The sequence below is a fragment of the Lepus europaeus genome, chromosome 18 (assembly GCF_033115175.1).
Source record: "Lepus europaeus isolate LE1 chromosome 18, mLepTim1.pri, whole genome shotgun sequence".
Lineage (NCBI taxonomy): Eukaryota > Metazoa > Chordata > Mammalia > Lagomorpha > Leporidae > Lepus > Lepus europaeus.
In genome coordinates this window covers 66383706-66399697 of record NC_084844.1, presented here as the reverse complement: position 1 = coordinate 66399697, position 15992 = coordinate 66383706, and the positions used below count along the sequence as shown (strand labels likewise).

General features: G+C 38.7%; 1 pseudogene; it reads left to right on the top strand.

Annotated features, from left to right (window-relative positions):
• The first annotated feature begins 388 nt into the window (after positions 1–388).
• On the top strand, positions 389–1581 carry LOC133746584 (ubiquitin-conjugating enzyme E2 Q2-like; annotated as a pseudogene).
• Positions 1582–15992: the final 14411 nt, after the last annotated feature.

Here is a 15992-nt window from a genome sequence, read left to right as displayed (position 1 = left end):
CACATTAAATGAAAATTGAGAAATACTCTCTGGAAATTCAATTAACCAAAGAGTGAATAAAAGGAGAGAAAGCACATTAGGAGCCTATTTTTAAGTTACAATTTAAAAGCGACACACTGTGCCCTAGAATCACAGCTACACAAAGAATGGCTCCATGAAATTGCAGATCCAGCTTCACACTGGCGCTTGTTAGACCTGCAGAAATTTATGTTCATTTGAAACTAATAAGGCATTTTCCTGCTGCGCTCTGACGCGGGTCCCAGAGGCGGGGAGAGGCGGAGCCACAAGAGCAGGGCCGGGGCGGCCCACGGGGAGGTCGCGGCCGTGACCATGACCGGGGCTCGGCCCAGCTCCCCTTCCGCACCCCTCCCGCCAGAGATGAGGGAGGATGGCCGTGTCAGGGCTGAAGGCCAAGCTGAAGTTCCTGGCGTCGTCTTCGATGAGAACCACGGGCGATTCCACATCGTCAGCGGGAAGCTGGAGGAGCTGCACTGCCCGTTCCTGGTGCCACCGCTGCTCACGCTGCACTGCAGCACTGCGGGGTCTCGCCCCTCTTCTTCACCAATATGGCTTGTGGATGCCAATGACCCAAATCTGACCTCAGTTCTCGAGCGTCAAGCAGATTCTAAGAACAATTTTCTTCCTCAGCAATTGAAGTGGTTGATATGTGAACTCCCCAGATTATATAACCTTCCTAAGCACCTGCATGTTGAGATGCTGGATCAACCACTCCCCACGGGTCAGAATGGGACCACAGAGAATTCACTTCAGAGGAGGAGGAGGAGGAGGAGGAGGAAGAGGAAGAAGAGAGGGCCGAAGACATAGAAGACTTAGATCACTATGAGATGAAGGAAGAAGAGCTTGTTAGTGAGAGAAAGTCAGAGGATGAAGGAATTGAAAAAGAAAACTTGGCAATATTAGAGAAGATTAGGAAGACTCAAAGCCAAGACCATTTAAATGCTGTGGTGTCTGGGTCAGTGCAAGCTTCAGACACACTTGTGAAAGAGCTCAGGGACATACACAGATCACAGAGTTACAAGACAGGGATTTATCCAGTGGAATTCATAAATGACAGTTTCTATGACTGCCATGTTAAACTGTAGAAGGTTGACCCTGATACTCCTTTGCACAGCAATCTCCAGATCTTAAAAGAAAAAGAAGACATAGAATATAGTTTGCTTAGCTTCTCTTTTAAGGATAGCTTTCTGTTTGATCCTCCATTTGTTCCAGTGGTGTTATCTGTTCTCTCAGGAGGGTATGTGTTTGGAGGAGCATTGTGTGTGGAACTTTTCACAAAACAGGGCTGGAGCAGTGCCTACTCAATAGAATCAGTCATCATGCAAATACATGCCACCTTAGTCAAAGGCAAAGCTAGAGTGCAGTTTGGAGCAAATAAGAGTCAATATAATCTAGCAAGAGCCCAACAATACTATAATTCCATTGTACAGACACATGAGAAAAATGGCTGGTACACCCCTCCAAAGGAAGATGGCTGAATATGTTGACTGTCACATGTGTGGATCAATGTTGCTTTAAAGAAAATCTTTCCAACATGCAGACACAGCTTTGAGTGCCCCATAACAGCAGTACTGAAGACATTAGCTAATAGATATTTTAGTGGATAATCTGTCAGCTGACATCTAGTATAAGTTACAGCCTTCTGATTTTGCTCATTTTAGGTATCCTGGACTTAGCAGAGGGGCCTCTCCTATATTACACATACTGGCCACTCCTTATCATCTCTTTTTCTTGAAAAGTGAAATATTTTAATCAGATTAGCACCAGGTTACTGAACAGTTGTGACTTTATGGGAACGTTCTTATTTTGAGCCCCCGGGTTAAGAGAATTTGCAATATGTTGCTATATTTAGAGCCAATAATTGATTAATCAATGTTCAGTATTGGTTTAGAAATTTTTAGGTCCTCTAAACCAAATAGTTTTGTCAAGTCTAAAACCATTTTGTGATACTGCCAAAATAATGACAAGAGATCTAATTAAATCATCAACAAATATTAATGGCTATGTGATGATTGAACTGTTGGCTGAAGGTCTACTCTTAATCACATGGTGATGTACCTTTTAGGCCAAGAAAGCAAGGCTACACCAGTTTAGGCTGTAGGTGGTCACTTCCACTGGGGCAGCAGTCCTACTGGGCTGAATCTGCTTCTTGTTGGTTTCATATTTCTTATGAAGAAGAGCCACAGTAAAGAGTTTGAAGTTATTTAAAATATAGTCATTTTACATTTCCACTTTATTAATGGGATGTTGTAATCATTTGTAAACTAATAAACTTAAAAATGATTGGTGTGGAGATATGAGCAAAAGCTACAGCGTTAAGTATAAAAAGATACCTAATTTGGACATTGCTTTAAGTCGTAATGATGTCTTTAACATAAAAAAAACTAACAAGAATTATGCATAGATTAATTCCTTTACAAGACCTGACTCAAATCAATGTGCTCACCATTTTATTGACTTACCCAAATAAGTCATGTTTGTTTTGAAATAGATTTTTTTAATGCACCCAGGTTTGACTTAAAAGTAAATTCTAATGACTAAGCACTTTTAAAAAGAAACCCAGAAGCACAGTTTTCTTCACAAACCAGTTACAAAGTTCAAAAGTGTTTCTTATGTGTTTGCCTAAGATTCAGTTTTTGATTTTGTAAACCATATCCAAGAGACTTGACACTTCTGTATTATTACAGGTGTTTAATTTCTTTTCTATTTATTTCTAAGAGGACAGTAGATAAAGATTTCCTGGCATTCTTGTTCACTCACTTACATTCATAGAAAGGCTGGATTACCCATTGCTCAGGTAACAAGTGATAAGGCAGAGTTCTTTAAAGCATTACAGTTCCTTATACCTAATGCTAAATCTTGAATAAATTATTCTTTAATATCTGGATGGCTAGCAGATTGACAGCTACACATTTGGCGTGCTTTGATTTTTGGAGTTTTATTTTTCACTGCATATTTATTTAGCAATGTACAGTAAATCTTGTAAACTTGCATCAAGTTTATAAATAAAGAACAATTTAAAGGGCCAGTGCTGCGGCTCAATAGGCTAATCCTCTGCCTTGCGGTGCCAGCACACCAGGTTCTAGTCCTGGTCAGGGTGCCAGATTCTGTCCCGGTTGCCCCTCTTCCAGTCCGGCTCTCTGTTGTGGCCCGGGAGTACAGTGGAGGATGGCCCAAGTGCTTGGGCCTTGCACCCGCATGGGAGACCAGGGGAAGCACCTGGCTCCCGGCTTCGGATCAGCATGGTGTGCTGGCTGCAGCAGCCATTGGAGTGTGAACCAACAGTAAAGGAAGAATTTTCTCTCTGTCTCTCTCTCTCACTGTCCACTCTGCATGTCAAAAATAAAAAAAGAAACATTTAAGAATTAGAAACTGAAAGAATTTGTTGCCACTCATCCTGCCCTGCAAAAGATGCTTAAAGATGTCTTACACACAGAAACACAGAAACATGGTCACCAATATGAAAGAAGGTAAAGGAAGGAAACCTCACAGCAAAAGATCACAGGAAGCTCAATTTCTCTTTGACATAGAATTAAACTCTGATGCTCTGTTAAAGCAATGTGTTAAAGTAATCTATTATGTTCTCTTGATGTCTGTTAAATTCTAATTGTTCAAAAACAGCTGCATTTTTATTAAGAGCTATGGGCTATTTAAATATGTGCTTATTTTCAAAGATTTGAATAATCACCTTGTAACAATGATCAAATTTGGTCTATGTTATGTCATGGTTTTAAGGAATCTTATTTCAACCAGATATTTTGGATTTTGAGCCTTCTTGGCATTCTTGACAGGCATTCAAAAAATCAAAGTTTCAAACAATCTGGACTCTAAAATTTCCAGTAAATCCTGGACTTTGGTTTTTCCAGTTTGGGCCCAACTGAAAAAATCGAAGGACCTATGTCTCTCACCTTATAGAGACACCAACTAATCAGTCTATTTGGAGTATATTAGAAGTACTGTCAAGATGTGATGTGGTACCAGACTTTAAGTTTCTATAATGGAAAATGCTATTAATACAAATGTTTGAGAATTAAAAAGTCTAATGATCTTGTGTTACTAGACATGATAGTTATCTTAATGAGAAAGCCCCAGAGGCTTAAAGGGTTAAATACTTGTAAAACCCTACAGGTGCTTTCAAAAATACTGTGAAGTAAGCAAGTGCCTCTTGTTGGTTGATGAGTTTATAATTTTAAACATGGCGACTTAAAGTCTTTTGTCATCCACAGTTATATATGATGTGCTGCTCATAAAACTAAAGCGTTGTTGGTTCTGTGTTTAGCTGTCCTCCTATAGGTTCCTATGGACTTTTTCCAGCCACTTTTATTGTATTCAGTACTTTGGGATGGCTCTGTAAACAGATGAAGCCAATAATGTATTAACAGTACCAACTGAGAGAAAGTATGGTTAACTGAGGTTACTAAAAACAAAAAGCAATTCAAATCAATTGGCAATCTACAAAAAGAGTTAAAGATTTTAAAAGCTATTATTAAAATTGCTATATTGGTCTATTATGCTATATTATATGTGTGTACATATTGTATGTCCACATGGGGAAATTTTATTAAGAGTTTTATTTTAAATGGCTTATAGATAAGATTGTCCATAAATTTAAGCTGCTAAAATCAATCAAAGATACATTTTAATTTGTGGGACCTGAATCTGTGTATCATATGTTTTAGACTTGTTGGTAGAAAGAAACTAAAAACATTTTACATGGTTGTGCTTAAGTTTACTGGCTAAACAAACTACACCATGTTAGATATTTAAGAGGTGTTTTCAAATACATGATTCTTAAAATTTATAGAAGGCATTGGACCTCCTGGTAAATGTTTTCTTAAGTGGTTATCTAATGGTTGAAACGGTTTGCTAAGTATTCATGTGATATTGCTATTGTCAGCAAGCGATCTAGGACTTGCTCCCTCATTTCTCTATTCTAAGCCCAACTTGTTCTTTCATTTCTCTATTCTCTTCAAGGTAGGAAACTAATTCTATTATGAAGGAATCTGTAGGATGCACAATTGAATCTTTAGACCTTATAAAAGAGATGGCTAACATTTTTCTGCAATAGCATAGCCAAAATAAGAACTTAAATAATAATCTCATAGCTAGATTCACCTCGCCATCAGTGAAGTATACAGTAAGTAGAAAAAACCTCCCTTTCAGACCAAAGGGAAAGAAAGTTTTAAAGTGAGAATATAATTTTCCTCATGGGCATTGTCTACCTTAGAAACACTACTACAGAACATGCCTGTGACTATAGACTTGTAGTGCAGGCCACCGAAGATTAGAGATGGGAAACGGGCACTCCCTTGACTTGCATGCTCTGGTCTGCTTTAACACAAACCAGGAGGAAAAGAAAGCTCGGCATCAGAAGCAATGGGTGGCAGGCCTATTAATGGCTGATCTGTACAGTGATCTGCCCTCAAGGAGACCCAACAGGCCAGTCCACTGCAGTGGCTTTCAATGTGGTAAGCCTGGGCTTCAGCAGAAGTCAGCTTGTGAAGAGCCCTGGCAGCTCTGCCAAGAGTTGGATCACTGGAAATGGACCTGCCCTGGAGTCGAAGGATGCCCAGGTCAGAGCCACAGATCTTATTGGCTCTAAGCTGAAAAGCCCTTCACTCAGCCCAACTTCCAAAGGGACCACTGCAGCTGAGGGGATGGTCAAGTAGGGTCAGCAACATTGCAGGCAGAACTGTAAATTTCTTGTTAGAGATGCCACCTGCCTTTACCTGGCCAGCTCTCCTCCCAGGCCAGCCAAGTAATGAAAGTCAACAGAGTGCCTTCCCCTAGGAGGTTCACACCTCCCTTAGGATATACCCCATGTGAAGAGATTGATAGGTCTGGGCCTCTGAATTTACAAGGCCTAAAGCCCACCAGATTATTATCAAGCCCCTTCTATCAGGTTCTATTTGCCTCTCAATCAGAAAACTTAATTGTAGCTTAGACAGCACCTTTCTTAGCTCCTCTAATAATGACTCTGTCCTTTGTTCTAGACCCTGTCTAACGTACTTGGGCCTCATTCCTGTGTAATCATAACCTCTACTCTACCACCAATGGCTCTACTCCCAACATGTGTGTACTGATGGTCCTCTTCCCCACTTAATGCTGTATAATTGTTCAAACCTGGTAAATGCCACTCTTAGGATCATTGGTTACTATCCTCACTCTGTCTTTTATGACCTTGTCTAAATATGATCAGAGTCGGCAAACTTGGAAGGCTTCCATAGCCTTGGCAACTCATGACGACAGCCTAGGATGGTTACTGGCGCCATAATCTAGAGTGTCAATTTGTTGGGTCAACAACAGGAGCCACTGTGCACTTGCTCCTCATGTGGGATCTCTGTCCTTAATGTGCTGTACATTGTGATTTAATGCTATAACTAGTACTCAAACAGTATGTTTCACTTTGTGTTTCTATGTGGGTGCAAACTGTTGAAATCTTTATACTAAATTGATCTTCTGTATATAAAGAGAATTGAAAATGAATCTTGATGCAAATGGAAGGGGAGAGGGAGCGGGAGAGGGGAGGGTTGCGGGTGGGAGGGAAGTTATGGTGGGGGGGAAGCCATTGTAATCCATAAGCTGTACACTGGAAATTTATATTCATTAAATAAAAGTTAAAAAAAATAAAACTAATAAATCAGATCTGGTTTCAACAAGACTCTCAGATATTTCATATGACTAAAATAAACATACAATGAACATTGATCTAGATTATACAGTCAATTTCTACTTAAATAATTATATATGAAAGGTTTTCATAGCCACAAAAGGAATTTAAGCATGTCTTCAGTCACTTAAATATCATTTTAAATGTTTACATGTATGATAATTTATTTTCTTTACTCTTTACTTTTTAAAATTTTATTTAAGAAAAAAATCTTAATTTTTTATATACAAATTTAGGAGCATAGTGATGTTCTGCACCTCACCTTCCCTCCCATCTGTACTCTCATCCTTCTTCCACCTCCCTCCCCTATTACAATTTTTATTTTTTACAAAGATCTATTTTCAGTTACTTTATACTTATAAGATTAACTTTACATTAAGTAAAAGTTCAACAAATATTATGAAGCAAAAAAGCACTGTTCCACAATAGTGAAGATAAGGCTGTTCAAAATCACTGCATGTCGATTTAACTCCTACAAATTACCTTTTAAGTACTCAATTAGTCACCACAGATCAGAGACAAATACATATAGTATTTGGTTTTTGGGACTGACTTATTACACTAAGTATAATTGCTTCCAGTTGCATCCATTTTATAGCAAAAAGACAGCATTTCATCTTTTTTACTACTGCGTAGTATTTCATTATTATTATACAATTATTATTATACAATAATTTCTTCATCCAGTCTTTAGTTGATGGATATATGGGTTGATTCCATATCTTAGCTTCTGTGAATTTAGCTGCAATATACATGGATGTATAGATCACTCATTCATATGCTGAGTTCATTTCCTATGAGTAAATTCCCAGGAGTAGGATGGCTGGGTCAAATGGTGGGACTATATTCAGATTTCTGAGGCATCTCCATACTGTCTTCCACAGTGGCTGTACCAGTTGTATTCCCATCAACCATGAATTAGGGTACCTTTTTCCCCACATCCTTGCCAGCATCTGTAGTTTGTTGATTTTTGTGTTAAAGCCATTCTAACTTGGGTGAAGTAAACCTCATTATGGTTTTGGCTTGCATTTCCCTGATGGCTAGTGACCTGAGAATTTTTCCATGTGCCTATTGGCCACTTGAATTTCTTCTCTTGAAAAATGCCTGTTCAGAGCCTTTGCCCATTTCTTAACTTGAATTATTTGATTTGTTATTGTTAGATTACTTGAGTTCGTCATATACTCTGGATATTAATCCTATATCAGTTGCATAGTTTGTAAATATTTATTCCCATTCTGTCAGTTGCCTCTTCACTTTGCTGAGTGAAGTATTTTCACTTTTGTAGTACAAAAGCTTCTCAGTTTGATGTACTCTCATTTTTCAATTTTGGCTTTGATTGCCTTTGCTTCTGACATCTTTTCCAAGTATTTCCTTATATTAATTTCTTGTAGAGTTTCTCCAATGTTTTCTAGTAATTTGATGATATCAGGTCATAGATTTATATCTGTGATCCATTTTTATTTATTTATTTATTTATTTATTTATTTATTATCCATTTTCAGTGGAATTTTGTGTAAGGTGTACGGTAGGAATTTTGTTTCTTACTTCTGCATGAGGAAACCCAGTTTTCCTAGCACCATTTGTTGAAGAGACAGTCCTGGCCCCAGGGATTGATTTTTAACTCTTTTGTCACAGATAAGTTGGTTGTAGATGTGTAGATTGATTCCTGGAGTTTCTATTCTGTGCCATTGGTCTACATGTCTGTTTTTGTGCCAGTACCAGGATGTTTTGATTATTACTGCCCTGCAATATGTCTTAAATATATAGAAACACAAGAGACCCTAAATAGCCAAAGCAATCTAAACAATAAAAACAAAGCTGGAGGCATCACAATACTACATCTTAGGTATCATTTTAAAAAAGCAAAATAAATAACATTTGGAGAAAGAAAATGAAAAAAACACTACAATGCATAAAAGATTCTATGCATTCAAAATGTTAATCATTAAACATTAAAAGGATATGAGGGCCAGTACCATGGTTCACTTGGTTAATCCTCCACCTGCAGTGCTGGCATCCCATATGGGTTATAGTCCCGGTTTCTTTTCTTCCAGTCCAACTCTCTGCTGTAGCCCAGGAGGGCAGTAGAGGATGGCCCAAGTGCTTGGGCCCATGCAGCCGCATGGGAGACTGGGAAGAAGCACGTGGCTCCTGGCTTCGGATCAGTGCAGCACTGGCTGTAGTGGCCATTTGGGGGTTGAAGCAATGGAAGGAAGACATTTCTCTCTGTCTCTCTCCCTTTCACTGTCTAAATCTTATGTGTAAAATAAGTAAAAAAAAAGCATATGAAGAGGAGGCTGGCATTGTGATACAGTGAATTAAGCCATATTCTGACCTGTGACATGGGCATTCTACTTCAGAATGGTTATTTGAGTCTCAATTGCTCCACTCCCATCCAGCTTCCTTATAATGTGACTTGGGAAGACAGAGGAAGACAGCCCAAGTGCTTGGGTCCTGTTAACCCACATGGGAGACCTGGATGAAGATCCAGGGTCTGAGCTTTGGCCTTGTGCAACCCCAGCTGTTACAGTCATTTAGGGAGTGAATCAGTCAATGGAAGATCTCATTGTGTCTCTCTCTGTTTTTCAAATAAATAAAATATTTCGAAAATATGTGAAGAATACATTTATAAAAACATAGTGGTACAAATTTATGCAAAATAATATTTTAATATTTTAAAAACAAATATTGGATAAAAGTAGCCTGTTTAAAGAATTAGCATTCTGTATTAAAGTATATTATATATGAAAATAAGATTATGACAACTAAATGCTGAGAATTTTTTTACTCTTTATTTGAAAAGAAACAGAGATCTCCAATCCTCCAGTTCACTCTTCAAAGTACAAAATCTAAGTTTCAATATAAAATATATTGCTAGAGGGCTGGACCCATGGCTCATTAGGCTAATCCTCCACCTGCAGTGCCAGCACACTGAGTTCTAGTCCCGGTTGGGGCACTGGGTTCTATCACAGTTGCTCCTCTTTCAGTCCAGCTCTCTGCTGTGGCCCGGTGCAGCTCCTACTGTTGCAGCCATCTGGGGAGTGAACCAGACCTCTCTTTCTATCTTCATCTCTCTCTGTAACTCTGTCTTTCAAATAAATAAAATAAGTCTTTAAAAAGAAAAAGATGACCTTGTTTCCCACAGCCAAAGCATTTTTTATCAGGAGCTTTAAGGGCAGAAGCCAGTAAGTTATTTTTATAAGTTTCAGTCCCTAAGTTTGACACAATTTGGTCATTTCTGCTGTGGTAGTTTCAGGCTTAGTGTGGACTGTGTTTAATATATTTTTGCAGCCTTGATTTGAATTTTCATGACTTTTTTTGAGAGGTAGAGTTATAGACAGTGATAGAGAGAGACAGAGAAAAAGGTCTTCCTTCCATTGATTCACTCCTCAAATGGCCACTATGGCTGGCGTTGTGCCGATCCAAAGCCAGGAGCCAGGTGCTACTTCCTGGTCTCCCATGTGGGTGCATGGGCCCAAACACTTGGGCCATCCTCCACTGCCCTCCTAGGCCATAGCAGAGAGCTAGACTGGAAGAGGAGCAACCAGGACTAGAACCCGGTGCCCATATAGGATGCCTATGCCACAGGCAGAGGATTAAACCAAGTGAGCCACGACGCCGGCCCCCAAGACATTTGTTTTAGTAATGCTTTTGCTGCTTCTTGATGATCTAATGCTGCCCAGCATCTTTCTCTAGCCTATCCACAAAGGACATATCGCCTTCAGTAGGTCCCTGGCAAACTACAGAAAAGGAAGTAGGAGGGTCTTTAGCATCAGCAATCTTTTTCCAAGCTTCTAATGCAATATTAGAAATGTGCACATAAGCCTCCCTTCAAAAATAATCAACTCTGCTGACCAAGATCTGAAAAGGCTCCCTCTCCTAGCAACTGTTCCAAATTAATAGGGACATCGTTATGTAAATTATCAATGGTTGTATGAAAGCCAAATCTCTATATTCCCAAACAGTGTCCTGCTCTGGAGTAACCAAGATTAATTTAACCAGAGTTTTTGAATCCCATGGCACCATCTCATATCTTTCTCCCATTCTATCCAATATGTCCACTGTATAAGAATTTTGCAGGGCTGGCACTGTGTATAGCAGGTAAAGCCACCAACTGCAGTGTTGGGTCGGTACCCCATATGGGCACCAGTTCAAGTCCTGGCTGCTTGACTTCTGGTCAAGGTCTTTGTTAAGGAGATAATGTGGTTCAATCTTGTCTTTCTGTTGTGCTGGGGACAGAGAGTTCCAGGATCTTGAGATGAAGTGACAAATCTGTAACCCTTGCTGGGCATGATGATTTGTCCTTTGCATATCTTGCCAAGGGTCCCTCTTTGGGTGCCAGGTGCTGTGAGTGTGTTGCAAGTGAAAGGAGAGACAGGACAAAGAAACTTTGCCTCTGAGGAGCACTGCTGGAATGCTCCCTGTGCAGCCCCAGTGTGCTTCCTCCATTGAAAAGGTTACATCAGCTATTTGTATAGTATATGTGCATATTCTAACATTACTTGTAACATTACTTGATAATCCTCAGAATATGATTGTGAAGACATCATTGGGGTTCTCCCTGTCTTGGTTTACTGGATAAGCAAGCCTGAGAAAGTAGCTTAATGTCCTTGTGGGAGCCAAAGTTCTGTGAGAACTCAATGTTCTTTATAAAAGGTCATTTACTGTTTCTAATCAGTTCCTTATCTCTAATCAGCTCCTGCTGCTGCACCCCATGGCAGGAAGAGTGCATCCTCAACTGAGAATGCTTTCACAGAAGCTTTGTTCCTTACATGAGAGATACCTGAAGTCTATCTTGAATACAACCTACCTTATACAAACTTCATTTTTCACATGAGGATCCTAATTGCTAAGATCCAGAGAAGTAAAATAGGTTGTTCAAGATCACATAGGTAAATTGTAGCAGTGATAACACTACATAAAATTAGGTATCTCAATACGTCAGCCACTGTTCTGTCATTATAGTGCTTACTCTGGAGTTAAAGGATAAAATTTGTGGAAAATTAAGATTGGAAAATCAGTAATTGTTATTTTGTTACAGTCAAAAACTTCTTTGTATACTTATAAGTTGACATTTTTCTAGTATGTTTACTACTTGAAATGTATAACAAATAGCCTCATCTATTTGCCAAAATAAGTTATATAAGTTATTACCTATATATGTTTAAAATTATTTGGTTATTTGCTTGGCATAAGAACTATCCCTGCATATTTGAAAACCTTGAATGGGAGTAAGTCACTTGGGTTTTAAGAATGCTGTATTTTAGGTCTCTTAATGTTTTCAGTGATGATGTTTTAAAGGCTCTGTTTTATCAAAAATGATAAAGACTTTGTTTTTCAGTGCCCATGGTGTTACCACCTAATGAAGTATATTAAACTAGACTTCTCAACAGAGTAATTTAATACTGAATTCTAATATATTGGGATATTTTAAGGTGAGAAAATAGGATTTGTTCCAAATCTCATAAATAAGAATGATAATAAAAATTTGGTGATATCTACAGTGTTTCTTCATTTTATTTTAAATATTAGTCAAATTGATATTTTTAATTTTAATTTTAATTGGTGTTTAACAGATTCAATATGGATTATAGATACAATTCTAAGAACACAATTATAAACTCATCCTCCTTCTGCTCCACCCTATTCTTCTATCTTTGTCTTTTTTTCAGCTTCTGAGATAACATTTTAAATTTACACTATAGTAAAAAGGCATAATGATTCAAGGAACAAGCTTAACAAGTAAAAAGAAAAAAATCCTAGTTTTAGTGGCGAAAAACAACATTTGAATGGAAAATTAAAGACGTCAAATAATAAAATCAATATATTTTTAAATTTTTTACTAGAAGCCTCAGAGAAAATCTTTCATTATTTATTCAATGTCAATGCAAAAAAATGGATTTGTATGATCCCTTTAAAGACTGATTAATTTGTGTGCAATAAAGTGGAACTTTTCTCAAGTTTTCTTGACAGTCTCACAGAAATACTTACATTCAGGGATTGGAAGCATTAATATCACTAAGATGTCCATGCTACCAAAAGCAATTTACAGATTCAATGTGATCCCAATCAAAATACCAATGACATTCTTCCTAGATCTAGAGAAAAAGGATGCTAAAACTCATAGAAACACAAGAGACCCTAAATACCTAAATCAATCTTATACATCAAAAACAAAGCTGTACACATCACACTACCAGATTTTAAGATATATTACAGGGTAATTATAATCAAAACAGCCTGGTACTGACAAAAATAGATGTGTAGACCAATGGGACAGAATAGAAACTCCAGAAACCAATCCATGCATCTACAACCAACTAATTTTTGGCAAAAGAGCTACTCTGGAGCCAGCACAGTCTCTTTAACAAATGATGCTGGAAAAACTGGATCTCCACACACAGAAGTATGAAGTATGACCCCTCCCTTACATCTTACACAAAAATCCACTTAAAATGGATCAAAGACACAAATCTACAGCTGGATACCTTCAAATTACTAGAGAATATTGGAGAAACTATGCAGGACATTGGCATAGGGAAATACTTCTTGGAAAAGTCCCCAGATACACAGGTAGTCAAAGCCAAAATTGGCAAATGGGATTACTTCAAATTGAGAAGCTTTTGCACTGCAAAAGTAACACTCAGCAAAGTGAAAAGGAAACTGAAAGAATGGGAGAAAATATAGGCAAACTATGAAACTGATAAAAGATTAATTTGCAGAATCTATAAAGAGCTCAAGAAACTCTGGGAATAGAGGAACTGAAGACCCATAAATGACAGCTCCTGCCCTGCTGGAACTCCATACACACAGCCCGACCTCTCCCTGGTGACCACTCCAGTCCCCACTGCACAATCGGGGAGACACAGGGCTGCAATCACACAGATGGCTCTGGGGCCCAGAAGTCTCTGAGAGCAGGTAAGGGCCAGGACTCAAGGGGTTCCGGGTGCCAGTCCAGGCCCCAACTTGAGGGCCAGAGGGAACCCAGGGAAGCACTGTGCCAGCCATGGGATGGAACCCACAGATTGCAGAGATGACCTCTGGGAGCCCCGTGTCCTGTCTGCATACTCACCAGGTCCACCTTCCCCTACTCTGGACTCCTGACCCCACACACCATTTCTAGGAATCAGAAATGGGTGTTGTCCTGCAGTGAATGGTCAGAGCACAGTGGATGTTTTCATTACTTCAGAGTTTCCCAGCAGTGGAATGTCTCCTTGGACCCCTCCAGAGGTGGAACTGGACTACTATGGTGTCAAAATCCTGCAAGATTACCTAGTGTTTACACCACCGGGCCTGACTGGACAGCTTGCACAGCAGTCAGCATGGATGACACAAAAGATAGAACAAATCAGCATCCTCCATAGCAGAGATGCAACTTCAGGCCACTCCAGATATGTAGAGAGGTGTAACCTGGATCCTGGTGCTATGGTCCTCCTTTAGGGCTGTGTCCTTTCACCAGCAAGATCCTGCCTCCTCCTGGGACTCCTTGTTTCCCCATGGGTCTTCCTGGGAGAATCCTACCTGGAGGGTGCAATAACCTGCTTAAGGTGAGTTAGAGAATAATGGCTATTTATTTGCTTCTGGACCTTTTCCTTTCCTTCATATTCTCTGTGGTTTCATTTGTGATGTTTTTAATATTTATTTTAAGAATCTTTATAATTATTACATAATTAATCCTTTTTTTCTTTTATCTCTCTTGTAGGTATTTGTTTTCTACTCTGTTTCTTTTCCTTTAATATTATTTTCTATTTATCTCTTGTTGGTAATTAGTAATTAATGGAAATCTTTCCAGTAATCTCCTTAAGTTGTTTCTTATTTGTATTTTATTAGATTTTATGAATTATCTCTATGTGTCATCCCATGAGACAATTTTATTTCTTAGAAATTATCTTTACACCTTTGATTTACTTTTTGCCATTTTATTTGCCTGACGACCCTCCAGTAGGAAGTTGAAGATAAATAGTGGCAGCATCCTGATCCATGCTTACTTCCAGGGAAGAAAGCTGTCAGTGATCCTGTATTAGCTGTGTTGTTTGTTGTAGGTTCCTTTTGTTCATCAGATTGAGGAAGTCACTTTTTGTTTATTTTTACTGATAGCAAGTATTTTTTCACTAGATGCCGAATTTTATTAAATGTTTTTCAACATGTAATCTAACTGATCTTGTGATTTCCTTTTGTATTTTTTACCTGCTTGCATGACTTGTTTTGTAATCTTTTATTTTTAAAGGCAGAGTTAGACAGTGAGAGAGAGAGACAGAGAGAAAGGTCCTCCTTCTGGTGGTTCACCCCCCAAAATGTCTGCTATGGCTGGTGTGCTGTGCCAATTTGAAGCCAGGAGCCAGGTGCTTCCTCCTGGTCTCCCATGCAGGGGTAGGGCCCAAACACTTGGGCCATCCTCCACTGTCTTCCCAGGCCACAGAAGAGAGCTGGACTGGAAGAGGAGCAACTGGGACAGAACCCAGTGCCCCAACTGGGACTAGAACCTGGGGTGCCAGTGCCACAGGCTGAGGATTAGCCAAGTGAGCCGCAGCACCAGCCTTGTTTTGTAATCTTAATAAATCTTGTTTTTTATTATCTCTTGCTTGCAATGTATCTATTATGTTTTCAAACATGATTTTATTTATCACAATAATACTTTGTTTAGAATATTTGTATCTCTGTTTATGAAAGCGGTGCTTTTAAAAAATTATTTCAAATCCTGGTCCACTTGCCTCATAATTGATGTAATATTATTTTCACAAAAGAAATTTCAAAATATTTTTTTGCTTATTTCCTCTTTGAATAAGTCTGGGAAACATTTTTTTTTTCTTTAGAAGTTTCGAGTATGCCAGTAAGTTTGGACCAGAAATTTTGATTGTGAAATCTTTCTCTGACTCATTGGTTAGAGTTTTCAAAATGTGATTCAACTTACTTGACATATATAGGAGTTTCCTTATTTTATGTTATAAGGGGGGGATAACCATAATGATACAGTATAGGCAGCAGTTTATCATCATTTCATTAGTTAATGTGATAAGCTTTCATATGTCATTTGAATAAAGTGGTCAGATTTAAAAAGAAAGATGGCAGTCTTAGCTAAATTTGAATTTCAATAAACAACATAAATTTTAGTTTGATTATGTTCCACACAGTATTAGGGTGTCCTGCATTTTTTAAGAAGATTCAATTTTTTTTAATTTGAAAGAGTTACACAGAGGGTGGAAGGTGAGGCAGAGAGAGGTCTTCTATCCGCAGGTTTACTCCCCTATTGGCTGCAATGGCCAGAGCTGCACCAACACAAAGCCAGGAGCCAGGAGTTTCCTCC